Below are 16,181 nucleotides of genomic sequence, written 5' to 3'. Positions count from 1 at the left end.
AGATACAGGCTTCCAATTATGGAATGAGTAAGTCACAGGAATAAAAGGCACAGCATAGGGAATACAGTCAATAACATTGCCATAGTGTTGTAAGGTGACAGATGGATAGTAGCTATACTTGCAAGCATAGCATAGCATATCTGAAACTAATGTAACATTTTAGGTCAATTTCCCTCAAATAAAAAGTATCTTTTTATATTAAATACATATAAACATTAAAATAGGTCTATGCTTTATGCTTGTAGCTCTTACAAAACCAGGAAAAATGACACGTTAAGTACAAATGAAACTATATATCCAATAAACTTCAAATTCACATTAATGTGGTTTAACAGAGAATGCGGGTTTGCTGCGACGAAACTAGGCTTTCAAAAGGAGCCTAGGATGCTTTGTTCTAGTTCAGCTTCTTTCTGAGTTCAAGAGTTACTTTGTGGCTCAAATGTTGCTTTGCTTTTCTCCATCTAAACTACAAGGCCTTCATTGTGTGAAAGCCCTACGGCAACACTTGGCCTCTACTCCACACCCCGTTACAGGGGAAACCAGCCTGTGTTCCCTCCCAGTAGCTGGTAATCAAAACAACACAGCTTGGTGCCAATGAATTTTGCCATAAATGCAAATGCAGCAGGAAACTCTCAAGGCATTACTCTGAAAGTAATTAAGCATATTATACAGAAAATGATCATTTCCCCCCACGTTGTCATCAAAATGAAAATATACTTTTAAAAAAATGTTTTTTTCTTTTTCTTTTTTTTTGAGAGAGAGACAGCGTAAGCAGGGGAGGGGCAGAGAGAGAGGGAGACACAGAATCCGAAGCAGGTTCCAGGCTCTGAGCTGTCAGCACAGAGCCTGATGTGGGGCTGGAACTCATAGACTGTGAGATCATGACCTGAGCCGAAGTTGGGCACTCAACCGACTGAGCCACCCAGGCGCCCCTGAAAATATACTTTTTTAGAAGTTGTTCAGAGAACCAGCAAACTCCCTAAATGATTCCCATCAAACACAAGGGGCACACAGCTCTAGTTTGAGAGACACCTTTTGTTGTTTAGATTCCTAAGGCAAGTCTTTATATTCCCCCACCAATCCAAGAGTTCTCTTCCTTTGTGTCAGAAGACAAGGAAAAAGCATGAATTTTGTTGTCAAACACACTTGGATTCTAGTTCCAGGTGTGTCAATTAATAGCTGTGTGACCTTGAGCAGCTCACTCAACCCTTCTGAGGCAGTTTTCCCATCTGTAAAATGGAAAAAAATTTTTTTTCTTTTTTAAAAGGATCATTGAGTAGATTTAATGAAACTGTTCGTCAAGGAAGGTATTAAATTGGGAGGACAGTGACGTATGTCCCTAAGACCCTGGCAGCAAATCTTCTAATTCAAGAAATAAGTTCCTTGAATGGCTATCCTAAGTATATTGCAACTGTAATTGCCTCAGGTGTAATTGCCGGTGTCCTGGGATCAGAACTTACCAGAAAAGTGTCAACACTTGGTTAAAGTGTGGGACCCACGGAATTTAACAAACATCCCCCTACCCCTGGACAAGCAGAGCAAGACTAACTCCATTTTGTGCTACACCCACCCTCTCATGTATAACCCCCACATGACCTACTTATTGCTTAAGACACTCCCCCACCCTAGTCAAGCCGCTGAGCACACCCTTACTGGAAACTGGCTCATATAGGAATGCGGAACCCCTAACCGCCATAGAATGTAAACCCTGCCTTTTGCCCACCAAGCTTGCGCGCCAATTCTGACCAGAGTGATAGGCTAGTTCAAACAGTTACTATAGGGTAAATTGTAATTCGATTGGCCACCTGCATGTGGACTGACACGACTATGCAACTTTCTGTGTGTGTTACAATCTCATTGGCCACTGGCCCCTATAAAACTGCTACGCCTCTTAACCTAGGGGTCTAAGTCCCTGCTTCCCTGTGTCGGGTATACTTGGGCCCAAGCTCGAGCTTGCAAATAAACCCTCGTGCGTTTGCATCGGTATCAACTCCTTGGTGGTCTCTCAGATTCGAAATCGGGGGCATTACAAAAGTTCCTGAGATTCAAGGTTGGCAAAGCCAGCACAGGGAGAGAGGTGGTTCATTTGCATAAGGAGTTCCAGAACAGGGCTACCGTGTGGTGCTCTGGAGAATGTGCGTGGGCACCTGCCCCGGCCTGTGGCCGATTCTGCAAACTTTTGCAAGCAGTTCTCCAGCAGATGCCCGGGTTACGCAGGAGCATGCTTACTGCCCAAGCTGAGACCAACCTACAGAAATGGGGGCTGACATGGGGACCTCTCCATTTGGCCAGACTGAAATGCTGAGATCCTAGAAGACTCTTCTGTATCACTCCCACTTGCACTCCCATCTCTAGGGAAGAGACATTTCGGCAGTGACCAGAAACGGTACCGAAATGCTAGATAAAGCAGGTATCAGAAAGCAAGAAAAAGAGAAGGCTGAGCTGGTCCCACTCCATAGCTGTAGGGAAGTCCTTGCAGAGTCCAACGGTCTTCGGAAATGTAGACAGCTGCCAAATAATGTTAAATTTCTCCCAAATTCCCAGAGAGCAGAGGAGAGAGTCTCTGTCCCAGGGAATTTTAGAGGATTGCTTGAATCTGTAAGTCAAGTTGCTGACATAGGCAGGATGAAGAAAAAAACCTTAAGGATCATGTTACAACCCAACAGACTTTTGAAACAGACATGGAAAAAGTCCTGTGAGACTTAACCTGGTCCTGACACTGGGAAAATCTGACTCTGCTGGATCAAGCCCTCCAAAAGGAATTTATAAAGAAGCCTTATTGAAGAACCTTGTATTCACCAGACAGTTGGAAGATCAGCCACATATTTATTTAAAAAAAAAATTTTTTTAACGTTTATTTATTTTTGAAAGACAGAGATAGAGCATGAGTGGAGGAGCAGAGAGAGGGAGACACAGAATCTGAAGCAGGCTCCAGGCTCTGAGCTGTCAGCACAGAGTCCAACGCGGGGCTCAAACTCACTGGGCCAAAGTCAGACGCTTAACTGACTGAGCCACCCAAGCTCTCCATCCATATACCTACTTTTGATGGAAACAATTCATGAAGAACAAGAAAGGTGACAAAACTGGCCGTTCTCAGATAACAAATCAAAGAGCAAAGTTGGATCCCCGGGGGCCAGAGGTCAGATCCCTGCCAGCAAGGAATGAGAGAAACAAGTCCCCATCTCTCACTGAAGGATTTCACAGAGAATGTAGCTGTTTCCTACTGCTGTATAAAGATGTACCATAAACTTGGTGGCTTAAAGCAACACATGCTCAGAACTGAGAACTCCCATGGGGCTAGCGCCTCTGCACTGGCTTAGCTGGGAGCTCCTGCTCAGGGTCTCCTAAGCCTGCAATCCTGGAATCGACGAGGTTACACTCTCCTCTGGAGGCTTCCTATAGGGCAATCTGCTGCCAGACTCACACAGGATGTTGGCAGAGTTCATTTCCTTGCGGTTGCAGGACGGAGGGCCCTGTTGTCCTGTTGGCTGTTGTCCAGAGGCAAGACCCACAACCTGGGGGCCACTACAATTTCTTGACACGTGGCCCCCATCCGCAGCTCACACGCGGTAGTCTGCTTCTCCAAAACCAACAGCAGAATCTCTCTCTAGCCTCCTATAATGTGACATAAGCCCAGGAGTGACCAGACCATCACTTCTGCCCTATTCCGTTGGCTGGAAGTAACATCCGGGCTCCATCCGCATTCAGCGGGGAGCGATTATACAAGGGGTGGGACTCACTGGGAGTCACCTCAGGGTGTGTCCTCCGCATGCTGATAATTCATTGTGCGTATGCAGGTGTTCAGGGTACATGGGCGCATGTGAATGTTTCTCGGTCTACGCCCCCCCAGTCTCAGATGCCGAGGCACGGATTCACAAGGAACTAGTCTGTGTGGGAGATGGTGCAGGAAACCTCAGGGGAGTGGGGACATGAGACAGGAAAAGGAGGCAGCTTTTAAAGGGTGTGCTAACAAATCTCAAACTGTGGGCGACCTGAGCTTTAATCTCTCCGGGGAACTCTGGAAGCCTGCCCAGCACACATGCTTCGGACTCATCGTATGTGATGGCCAAGGGAGACTCCGGAAGCATTTATACACCTGCAGCAGGCACTGAAAGGGAGGCCTGAGAAGACACGGGCAGAGCCCAGATTGCGACTTAACAATCCCAACGTCACAGGTGTGATCCCCTCCTGGAACTTGGCATCTCACTTCCCGGAGGGCAGGAAAGCAGAGAGAAGGAGGATGGGGAAAAGCTTCCACTATAAGTTAGCGGAAAACTCTCCCTTGGAGAGAGAATTCGTGAATCCCAAAGTGTAAACATTTCAAACGCTTTTCCCAGGTGAGGATGTATTGGGACAGAGAACATCTTGTTCACACCTTGTTCACCATCTTGTTCCACAACTGGGGAAGAACCAGTGGAGGCCAGGAGGCCAGGCGGCGCTGTTCGTTGACACAGAAGCAGATGGAGTGAAGCCTGTACCTTCCGGGAAGCCGTGCAAAACGAGGAAGGGCACACGTTGGGAGCAGGAGCTGAAAAGATGCCTGAGCGTGAGCCGCGCAGCAGGGACACGGCTGGGAGCTGAGCGAGGGAGGACCCCTACCTGACCAGGCAGCCAAGGAGGGCCTTTGGGAAGACAGGAGGGTCTAAGAATATTTCTTTCACTTGGACGCACAGCCAAGGGAGCAGATCGGAAGTGCACACCTCGATGGACTTTCACGCACAGAACACATCCATGGAACCGACACCCAGGTCAAGGACCCTAGGAGCTGCCCTCGCATCATTCCCAGCCATGACAGCTCTCCCAAAGGGCAACCCGGCAGTCTGACTTTGAGCAGCACGGATTTGTCTTGCTTGTTAAGTGTGCAGTCTCTACTCGTTCTGGTCTGGCCTCTTCCGTTCAATATGGTTATTTGTGAGGTCCTCCCTGTTGTCACGTGGTTGTGGATCACTCCTCATGCTATATGGCATCCCATTCTGCACACAAAACATGTTTCATTTGTCCATTCTACTGGTGATGGACATTGGGGTAGTTTTTTTTTATTACTTGAAAACCCTTTTAAATTGTATTTATTTATTTATCTTTATTGAGTTTTAGTTGGCATCTAACATTATGGACACTGGGATAGTTTATTTGTTTATTATTTGAAAAACCTGGTACATTTTATTTATTTATTTTTATTGAGTTTCAGTTGACATCTGGCATTATGTTAGTTTCGGGTGTACAGCATAGTGATTTGATATTTGTATATATTGTGAAATGATCATTTCTGTAAGTCTAGTTAACATCCACAAGCAGTTAACAAAATTTTTTATGTGTGATGATGACTTTGCCAATTTTTACCACACACCCTCACCTCCCCGCCTCTTACAACCACTAATTTGTTCTCTGTCTCTATGAGCTTGGTTTTTTGTTTTTGTTTTCATTTTCTCCTTCTTTTTTTAATGTTTATTTTTGAGACAGAAAGACACAGTGTGAATGGTGGAGGGGCAGAGAGAGAAGGAGACACAGAGTCTAAAGCAGGCTCCAGGCTCTGAGCTGACAGCAGAGAGCCTGACGCAGGGCTCCAACCCACGAACCATGAGATCATGACCTGGGCTGAAGTCGGACGCTTGGCCGACTGAGCCACCCAGGTGCCCGTGTTTTTGTTTTTAGATTCTACGTGTAAATGTGATCATACAGTATTTATCTTTCTCTTATTTCACTGAGCATAATACTCTCAAGTTAAGAATTTCATACTTTTCTTTACAGTTGAGTAGTATTCCACTGTGTGTGCGCGCGCACCTTTTCTTTGTCCATTCATCTGTCGATGGACACTTAGGTTGTTTCCATATATTGGCTGTTGTAAATAATGCTGCAATGAATGGGGGGGGGGGTATGCATATCTTTTTGAGTTAGTGTTTTCATTTTCTTTGGATAAGTACCCGGAAGTAGAATTGCTGGATCATACAGTAATTCTGTTTTTAATTTTTTGAGGAATCTTCATACTGTTTTCCTTAGTGGCTGCCCCATTTTACATTCCCACCTACAGGGCACAAGAGTTCTCTTTTCTCCACATCCTCTCTAGTACTTGTTATTTCTTGGGGGTAATTTATTAATAGAACTTTAGTTCATTTGTTGTATGGTGTACAATACAACCTTCTTCTCTGTCTCAACACAGAAGTCTTTCATCAATGATGTGTGACTTGAGGGGATTTTTTTAAAAATGTTTATTTGTTTTTAAGAGAGGGAGAGACAGAGTATGAGTGGGGAAGGGGCAGAGAGAGAGGGGGACACAGAATCCGAAGCAGGCTCCAGGCTCCGAGCTGTCAGCACAGAGCCCGATGCGGGGCTCGAGCTCACGAACCATGAGATGGTGACCTGAGCCGAAGTCAGATGCTTAACTGACTGAGCCACCCAGGGCCCCTTTCCTGAACGTTTAGAAGGTAGCGTGGTTCAGAGTAGCTTTTCTAACCTTGCAGAGCTCTCTCTTTTCTTGTTTTCCTGCAGTGTTCCAAAATATGGCAGCTTGTTCTCTGAGATTTCCTGGCTCCGTGCCATTCCCCAATTTCTATCTCCACCTCTCTTCCTTTTCTTGCTGTTACCCTTCTCTTTCTCAGTTGTGATTCCACTCCCAGTATGCCACCAGTCCTGGGAAAGGGCTCTGGTTCTTCCCACTGTTCACAGCTGGCTCCCACCTTGCAATTGTGGATTGTTCACCTGTCTTCCCAACTTTGTATCCATGTTGTTAGCATGCGGTAAGCCTTGATGGGAGTATTTACACCACAGAAATCAGTAAACAACACAAATGGGGTTTTTAAATAGTTAAACAGCACACCACTGGTTATGTTCAGCTCTTCGAATTCACTCACTGGCATTGAGGTAGGCAAAACCACTCCTATTTTGAGCTATTTTGAGCTACTGCTCTCTAACTGGTTGGTCTGGCCCGCTCTCCAGTGGTTTCTCACTGGCTCTTTAGGAATTCTGTTCTCAGATTCCTCCAACAGGTCACTGCCACCCTCTGCTTCCTCAGATGCCATCACAGGTTCTATGACTGTTGGTTTAATTTCATTTGCTTTTATGCTGGGGCCCATGGGGACACAATATCGTTGAGTTCTATTGCAAACGTTCACGAGATTTTGGTTTGACACATTGCTGTCGTCGAGGCTTTGTTGTTTCCTTTATAGAGCATAGGTAGAGTAGATTCAGCATAGTTCTTAAGGGCCCTGGGATTTTCGGAAGAGTAAATGAACATTGGTTTCAACTTCAAGTCACCAGCTGCATTAGCCTCTAACAAGAGAGTCAGCCTGTCCTTTGAAGCTTTGAAGCTAGGCATTGACTTCTGTCTAACTATGCAAGTTCTAGATGGCATCTTCTGATGTAGGCTGTTTATCTGCATTGAAAATCTGTTTTCAGTGTAACCACCTTCATTAATTATCTTAGCTGGATCTTCTGGATACCTTGGTGCAACTTCTACATCAGCACCTGCTGCTTCACCTTGTACTTGATGTTATGGAGACGACTTCTTTCCTTAAACCTCATGAACCAACCTCTGCGAGCTTCAAACTTTTCTTCTGTGGCTTCCTTGCCTCTCCCAGCCTTCACAGAATTGAAGAAGGTTAGGGCCCTGCTTTGGATTAGGTTTTGGCTTCAGGGAATGTCGTGGCTGGTTTGATCCTTCATCCAGACCACGAGAACTTTCCCCATATCAGTAATAAGACTGTTTCTCCTTCCTATCATTCAGAGTTTCACTGGAGTAGCACTTTTCATTTCCTTCAAGAACTTGCAAATGCAACTTTCCTTTGGCTAAATTGCTTGGGACAAGAGGCCTAGCTTCCAGCCTGTCTCGGCTTTCAACATGCTTTCCTCGTTAAGCAGAATTATTCTAGCTTTCTATTTAAAGGAAGAGATGTGATATGCTTTCTTTCACTTGAACACTTAGAAGGCATTGAGGGGTTATTGATTTCCTAGTTTTGAAGTTGTTGTGTCTCAGGAAGCCTGAGGAGAGGGAGAAAGATGGCGGAAGAGCCAGCCAGTCAGTGGAGCAGTCAGAACACATACATTTATAGATTACGTTCTCCATCTTAGATAGGCATGGTTTGTGGTCCCACAAAACAATAACAGTAGTAACATCAAAGATCACTGATCACAGATCACCATAGCAAATATAATATTAATGAACTAGCTCGAAATCGCTCAAGAATTACCAAAGTGTGACATACAGACACAAAGTGAGCAAATGCTGTTGGAAAAATGGTGCCCATGGACTTGCCCAGCACAGAGTTGCCACAGACCTTCAATTTATAAAAAATGCAATATCTACAAAGTGCAATAAAACAAAGCACAGTAAAATGAGGTATGCCTGTATTTAACAATAAACTGCAGGCACCAGAATTTTAAGAGAAGTAGGAGTCCAAAGTCCTCAGCACCACCACTTGAGCAAAGCGCTTCATTTTTTCTAAGCCTGTTTATTCTGTTGAATGGCATTAATACTTGACTTTTCCTCTAGCTCCTACCTCCCCGTAAGTAAATACAGATTTCAAAAAAGAAAAGAAGAAAGTTTCCAATGGGCACAAGAGGAAATTTATTCTGCCTCTTATTCTGGGCTTGAAGATCAGCCCAAAGCCAGACTAATCCAATACAGAGAAAATCCTTTTCCTCATCAAGTTAGAATCAAAGATGAGCCGCAGGTAGAACAATTGTGCTTTGATGTTCTAGATCTGGGAATTAGCGAAGTTACAGGCTGCCAAGTTCCCTCTTTCCCAGCCACTTGATTCTTAATTTGTTGTGAACCATTTTGTTGCACTCGCTTTTGTATCTCCAACCGCATTTTAACCATTCTCTCTCCAATGGTGGACACCCAAGTGATCTCCCTCTCCTGATCTGAGTTCAGTTTGGGTTTTGTCCACAAAGTACCTCTTCTGTTAACTAATCTATCGTCCCCTAATTGGTTTGTGATGTAATATGTGTCATAAAAATGTCCGTGTATACAGGAATCTTCAGCTGAGCCCTTTATTCTACCCCAGGGGTCTCTTCTTGCACCGAAACCACACTGATTTTATTACCAAGGGTTTGTATAACTGGAATAAGTCTCCCTCATTATTTCTATTTTTCCAGCTTAACTTGGTTATTTCTGGATCTTTACGTATTCAGAAAAATATATCGAGTTTCCGAAAAATCCAACTGAAATTTTTATTGGGTTGCATTGAATTTGTGGATTAATTTGGGAAGAATAAATAGCATTATAACATTAAGTTGTGCCATCTAAGAGCATAGAATGTTTCTCTATTTTTTCAAATGATCTTCTGTGTTATTTATTCAAGTCTAAAAAAATTTTTTTTTTCCCATAAAGGTCCTGTAGAGTCTTGGTTAAGTTAATTTCTAGACCTTATATTGTTTGTGTAGCTGTTGTTAATTAGATGTATTTTTTCCATCATAGCTCCTAGTTGGTTAACGCTAATGTAGAGAAGCCCTGTTGATTTTTTAAATTGATGTTGTCTCCAACTTTGTTGAATCATTTTTTTAGTTCACATATTTCATTGATTTTAGTTTTTTAACTAATCTACAAATAATAATTATTTACATCTTCTCTTTAGTCCTTTCAACTATTATTTCTTTCTCTTTTTTTAACAGCATTTGCCAGAATCTCTAGTACAGTGTGGTAAACAATAGTGGTCATCCTTGTATTGTTCCTGCTCTTAAATTAATGTTTCTCCTTTAAGTATGTATATATGTACAGGCTTTTGGAATATAGCATTTTGAGGAGTTTTACTCAATTTGTCTGTGTATCTCCCATGTATACAGGCGGTATACTTGTTATTAAACTTATCTTTCTCTTGTTAATCTGTCTTTTATTACAAAGGCTCTCAGCCAAGAACCTAGACAGGTAAAGGGAAAATCAATTTTCCTCCTCTACAATTTCTTATATTAATTCCTTGTAATACAAAATCTTCCCCTCCCTTCTTAAGTACACAGGATGATTTTTTTTTTAAATTTTTAATGTTTATTTATTTAATGTTTTATTTATTCTTGAGAGAGAGACAGAGCATGAGCGAGGGAGGGGCAGAGAGAGAGAGAGAGGGACACATAATCTGAAGCAGACTCCAGGCCCTGAGCTGTCAACACAGAGCCCAACGTGGAGCTCCAACTCATGAGCCGTGAGATCACGACCTGAGCCGAATGAAGTCAGAAGCTCGCTCAACTGACTAAGCTACCCAGGCGCCCCGATGTTTGTTTATTTTTGAGAGAGAGGCACACACAAAGTGTGAGCAGGGGAGGAGTACAGAGAGGGAGGCACAGACTCTGAAGCAGGCTCCAGGCTCCGAGCTGTCAGCATAGAGCCTGACGGGGGCTCGAACCCACGAACCGTGAGATCATGACCAGAGCTGAAGTCGGATGCTTAACCGACGGAGCCACCCAGGAACCCCCACAGTATGATTATTTTAAGTTCTTGGTCTGTCTGTATCAAAAATTCTCTTTCAGATGATGCCTCATTCAGTGTGTTGTCTTTTTTTTATAGTCTTCAGTGTCTTATTATTTTGAGTTCAGGTACCTTGGAGGTAACAGCTGCTCTCTGGTTCCTCTGTTGGGGAAGCCCTGAACGCCTGGCCCCAGTCCATGTTCCTCAAAGCATACTTCAAGTGAGAGGTGGGAATAAGCCCACAGCGAGAGCCCCAGACTCCACACAACCGCTGGTGGCCGTCCCTGTTTGCTGCCACTTCACCAGGAAACTCCCTTGACTCAAGTTGCACATTTAAACCGCTAGGAAACAATGGCACCAGGAGAACATATTGTCGGGCCACCAGTTTGGGGGGTTGAGAATGGAGGTTTGTTAGAATGATCATCAGAACATGACTGGTCAATCTGCCTCTTTTCACAAACTGGGCAGCAGGTCAGGGCTTTTGCGATGCCCCTCCTCCCATCGCTGCCTCCAGCCATCCTTCACCCCAGGCTTCAGCCTGCTTCCAACCTCATCCCTGCCCCCATCCCTACCCCTCACTCCATCCGGGCATCCTTCAGACTCCTCAGGGATTGCTCACAGCTTTAAAAAAAATTATTCTTCATATTCTTGCTTTCCCGCATTTTGGTAGTGCTTTCTGGGTTGATTTGGGAAGAGGCATTCAAACAACCTATGACAGTTTTTGCCACGTTGCCAAGCAGAAAGTTTTGACGTAAAATGCCATGCAAATAAATATAAAATATGCTAATTATGACAAATGCATACTTGATAATGATCAACATTCTGAGAGCTCAAAAAAGGAAAAGCTTTCTTATACTAATTGGTTATTTTGTGACATATTGTTATTAACATAAAATGACTGTGAGAACACATATTTTAAGCTGCTTAAATGTCTGTGAAGATAGAGGTTTGACACAAACACCAAAGGAGTGATGACAGATGATGTTAGGATTTGTTCATCGAGAATCATGGGCATCTGCACCGTCACTGCACTGTGTCCCTCACGCAAACACTGAATCTTCCTCACTTGAAATGACACACCATATTGCTAGGTTTGCTCCCTTGATGATACAACAAAACGAGGTAACTCCTGGAATGATAAAACTCAAACAACAAAACCCCAGCGCTCAGTGTTTTTCTGAGAAACCTCATCAGTCTCCATGCCCTTTCCCCTACTTTTCGCAAGACCTCTCACCTAATTAGATAGGAATCTATACCCCACTAACTTTGAGCCCCAGCGCTCCTCCATCACAAAGCTCTGGAAGCTTTGGAATCAAAGTCTGAACTTCACTGCCAGCAATCGCAAAAGGCCAATCACCTGGCAAATAAGAGACTGGCTAACCAGTAACAAAGTCACAAGCTCCTTCCTTGACAACAGAGCTTGTTGTCGGCTCCTCCCTTTGACAACAGAACTCACATGTAGCTGCAGGGAGGGAGCCCTAGAATTGGAGGTATAGCACTGAATTCTATTCTTAGCCCTTCCATCAAACTGAGGATATGCCCACAAGCCAGGTCACTTCATCTCTCCAAGTATCAATGTCCAAATCAATTTTGTAGAACATTTGTGAGTACAGATCACACATGAAAGCACTTCAGAACTGCCTGTTTAACAGATAGGGGTGTATTGCATCACTATTAGTGTGAAATAAACATGGTTAATTTCCCAAAACACATTGGGAACATGGTTAATTTCCCAAAAGCATTTCTCTAGGTCTAGACTAGAAATAACTTGCCTAAAATCCTGAAAGCATCTTTCCTTTAGGTTGAGATATAAAGTGCAAGTCTACATGGGAGGGGGTCTACTTCAATTTATGAGTCACCAGGACCTGGGATACATGCACTTTCCACACATTTGTTGAAATGAGGACTGTGAGTTTCTGCAGTAAGAGAGGCAGATGTGGCTACTAGATGTGGGTAAATCTACCTGGGAATCTTGTTTATAATTTTGCTGTCCTAAGCCATCACTCTTGGCAGCATTACTAAAAGAACAAACATTGTTTTTGCAAGACTTTCCCCCTGGATGTCTCAACATTTTAATCCATAATGATCAATTTCTCTGAGTCTTAATATTTATCTATCATGACGCACACTTTTGACAAATCAACACTCAGCTGAAAAGCTGCAGCCCAGGAGCTGAAAATCTCACAGCAAAAATAAAAATGTTTTCACTTAGGAAGTACAGACCGTGAGTTCATTTAAGCATTTGAGATGCATCTTCCTTAAACACAACAGCCAGATGTTGTCATCTATTTCCTTCAAAACTTGGGGCGATGAATAGAAAAAAACAATCATTTGATCATGCTTGCAGACAATTACTTGATGAAGTGAACTAAATTCCCTTCAGGACGGAAAGCTATCACCTTGGTGGTGCTACTAATTCCCCCTGTTTGCCCTTTACTATACTCCTGGTACTTCCCCAACTTACAGGTTTTCCTTATTCCAAAGGGAAAACTTCAATATTTGGTTGAACCACATGAATTGCCACTCTTTCAGGTCAAAAATGGTGGAAGGCTGGCTCAGATTATGTGTAGGTCTAGATAGACAGCATAGATTCAAAGCCCATTTCAGCCACTTCCTAGGCCTAAAACCACAGGTGGTTATATGTTTTTTCTAAACCTTGGTTTCCCCATCTGTGTATGAGATGTAATAATATTGTCAATCTCAGTTGTGAAAATTAAGTAAGACAATACACAAAAGTACCTATCATAGTACCTGGTACACAGTGATTTCTTAGCACATGCTGCCTTAACCAACAGAAAATAATTCCATTCACCTGTATGTCCAACGCTTAGAATAGTGCTTTTTTTGTTGCGTGTACCAAATAAAGTTTATACCAGATTGACTGATTTTGGTCCTCCATGTTATTACAATTGTCAGTTATGTGTCCATAATCCTATGTGAATATTTGTATATTTTGGTCTTAGAGCCTAATGTTCCTATTTAGCTCCAAATATTTTCTTAGAGAAGTGACCTGGATCACTCCAACATTTAGAGGAAGAGCAGCAAGGAGGAGTGGGTGGCGATTTGGAGGAAAAACATGGGACGTCAGGTCCTATAAGGCAAATGAAAAGAGTATTTCGAGGAAGAGGGAGTGAGAAGCCTTGCTGTGTGCTCCTGAGAAGTCTATAAGCTGAAGGTTCAGGACCAACCATTGGATTTAGCAATAACGAAGTCATTGATGACCTTGACAAAAGGAACTTCAGTGGAATTCTGGGAACAAAAGCTTAAATGGATTGATTAAAGGTAGAATGAGAGTAAGGATGTGAAGCATTGAAAATAGACAATGGCTTTTGTTATAGAATAGAGCATAGATTTGGTGGCACACTCAGTAAGACATTTAGGGTCAAGATGGAGTTTTCAAAGATGGGATTATACACGTGTAAGAAAGGGAAATTGATCGGGAGGAAGAGAGGGGACAACTGCAGGACCACAGTCCTCACATAGACCAAAAGTGATACAATCAGTGCATGAGTGGATACTTCAGCCTTAAGCCAGAGCAGGGACTGTCCCTCCAGATAGGAACAGTGGGAAGGCAGAGTATTGAGAATAAAGGCAGGAGATTGCTGACTTTGCTGATGGAAGTCAGGTAGTTCTCTTCTGATTGTTTCTATTTTCTTAGTGAAATAGGGGTCAAAGTAATCAGCTGAGAATGAGCGGAGGATAGGGGCTGCATACAGAAGAGAGGAAATGTGACTGGCTCTGTTGGGAGTAGGGGAGCCAATGGACTAGGAAAATGTAGTGGAATTGCAAGGCATGCTGGGAGCCCATCTGAGATGTGTGATTGTAAATGTAAAGCTAATGAGTCAGTACAATATTGAGTTTTTCTTCAGCCATAGTTAGCTGCTCAGATACAGGCATAGATTAGACCAAGCATGGGTTTCACCAAAGTCAATGGTTTGCTTGGCCAGTCTGAGAGAGAGAGTACATGGCAAGGGGCGTGTGCAAGAGACTGTTTATGGTGATGCACCACAGGTAATCTGAGCTGCAGAAAGAGAGAAAAGAGGTGATTTAGAGGTATGATAAATGGCAAAAAGATGGAGGAGCCAATGGTGGTCCCAGTGGGAGAAGAATGTGGGGGTTCTTTAAAAGTGAGCTGGGAAGATACGGTTTCTAATATGGTTATTAGAAATTAAGCTCCATGAAATTAAAATTTAGGATGTAATATGGATACTGTACTGATATGGTCAGGAGTATGAGTGCACAGTGGGAGGGCTAAAGGCATGTGGAGGACAATGTCATAGAAGTGGGAACTTAAGTGAAAAGTTGGAGTGGATTACCTAGGCTGACATCTTCATGAATGTTGAGAGAACTGATGTGGACAGGCAGGCAGTGATCCATGTGGTTCAATCCTCATGAATGAGGGGAGTGGAGCAAGATTGTCAGTTGACTTCAAGAAGGAAGGGTGTGGGCTTGAAGAAAGTGGGGCTTTTGAGAGGGGGGAGAGGAAAAATTCTCCGGAAGTATCAATGCAGAGCAAAGAGGACATGTGCCTTATTCTGAGCACTGTGGTACCTAGAGTAACGGAGGCAGGGGGGTGGATATGACCGGGCTGGCAAAGAGCCCAACCACCATTTGAAAGCTGTAGGTTGAGACAGAGCAAGAAACAAAGGTCATTTTCAGAAGAGAAATTGGAAATAAAGAATTTTGATTGATGACAGAACTTTGCCAAAGGCTGAGTTTTGGGGCACGGGTGACAGAGTGAGTGGGGAGATCGGGTTAGGGCAGTAATGCACCAAGGTGTATGGAGGCAAGAATGTAAACATGATGGAAGACCCAGGAGACTTAGACTTCTGGAAGGTCTCTGTTTGTAGGGAAATGAAGTCACCTCTGATTCCCCTAAAACAAGAACCACTCTGGCTCTTCTCCATGCCTTCCACAGAGTTGAGTTAGGGAAGTTTACTGAGTGAACCAGTGAATGAATGCGTGACCTTTGTAAAATACAGGGAAAGACTGGTGCCATGAGAGAGGGGTGGAAGGAACAATTCACTGGAAGGTCAGATGGCAGGAGCCTTTTTATGGAGAAGTAGAAGAGTAGAGTGGAAAGACCAGAATCGGGAGTCAAAAGGCACAGTTGAGTCCCTAATCTGTCACTTAGGTCTTGGGGAAAGTCGTGTCATCTGACTAAATATCACTGGCCTCATCTGTAAAGTGGGCCTTTCCTGGGGAGCCCCTTTGGGGGTCCCATACTTCTATGGCAACACCTCTTGAAGTTGACTTGAAAATTGTGTAGAGCTATACACGTGCAAGAGTGATGGTAAAGAGAGGAGAGGTAGAGTGGAGTCCACATCCTCTCTACTCCCAGCCCTTTGCCTGTGTGCCAACATCCACTCCCAACTACTATTAGAACATTCATCCTTTTGGTTTTGAAAGATGTCCCTCATTACGCATAACATATTAAAATAATAACTGCTAACTCCACAGAGAGCATTCTGGAACAGTAAGCAAGAATAGCTCAGATGAGAAGCCAGGGTCCAAGACAGGCCAGGTGGTGTTACCTCAGGATGTGCGGCAAGGACCATCACAGCCCCATGAAGTGGCTGGCTATAAATAAGGCTGAGAAAGGAGGGATCAGAGCCATCCACCCCCACACATGCCCAGGCTCAGGGCAGCTACATACAAGTTGGAGAGATGATGTTTGTCTTCGACTCGCCCATGTTCTGAGTGAGAACTTTGGCCCAGTTTTAGAAGCCAAATGAGCCTTGATAAGCAGGGGTGGGACTTCCAGAGGCAGGAATCTCAGAGTTCT

Source organism: Prionailurus bengalensis, chromosome C1, assembly GCF_016509475.1.
Source record: "Prionailurus bengalensis isolate Pbe53 chromosome C1, Fcat_Pben_1.1_paternal_pri, whole genome shotgun sequence".
NCBI lineage: Eukaryota > Metazoa > Chordata > Mammalia > Carnivora > Felidae > Prionailurus > Prionailurus bengalensis.
This window is presented reverse-complemented; position numbering follows the sequence as displayed.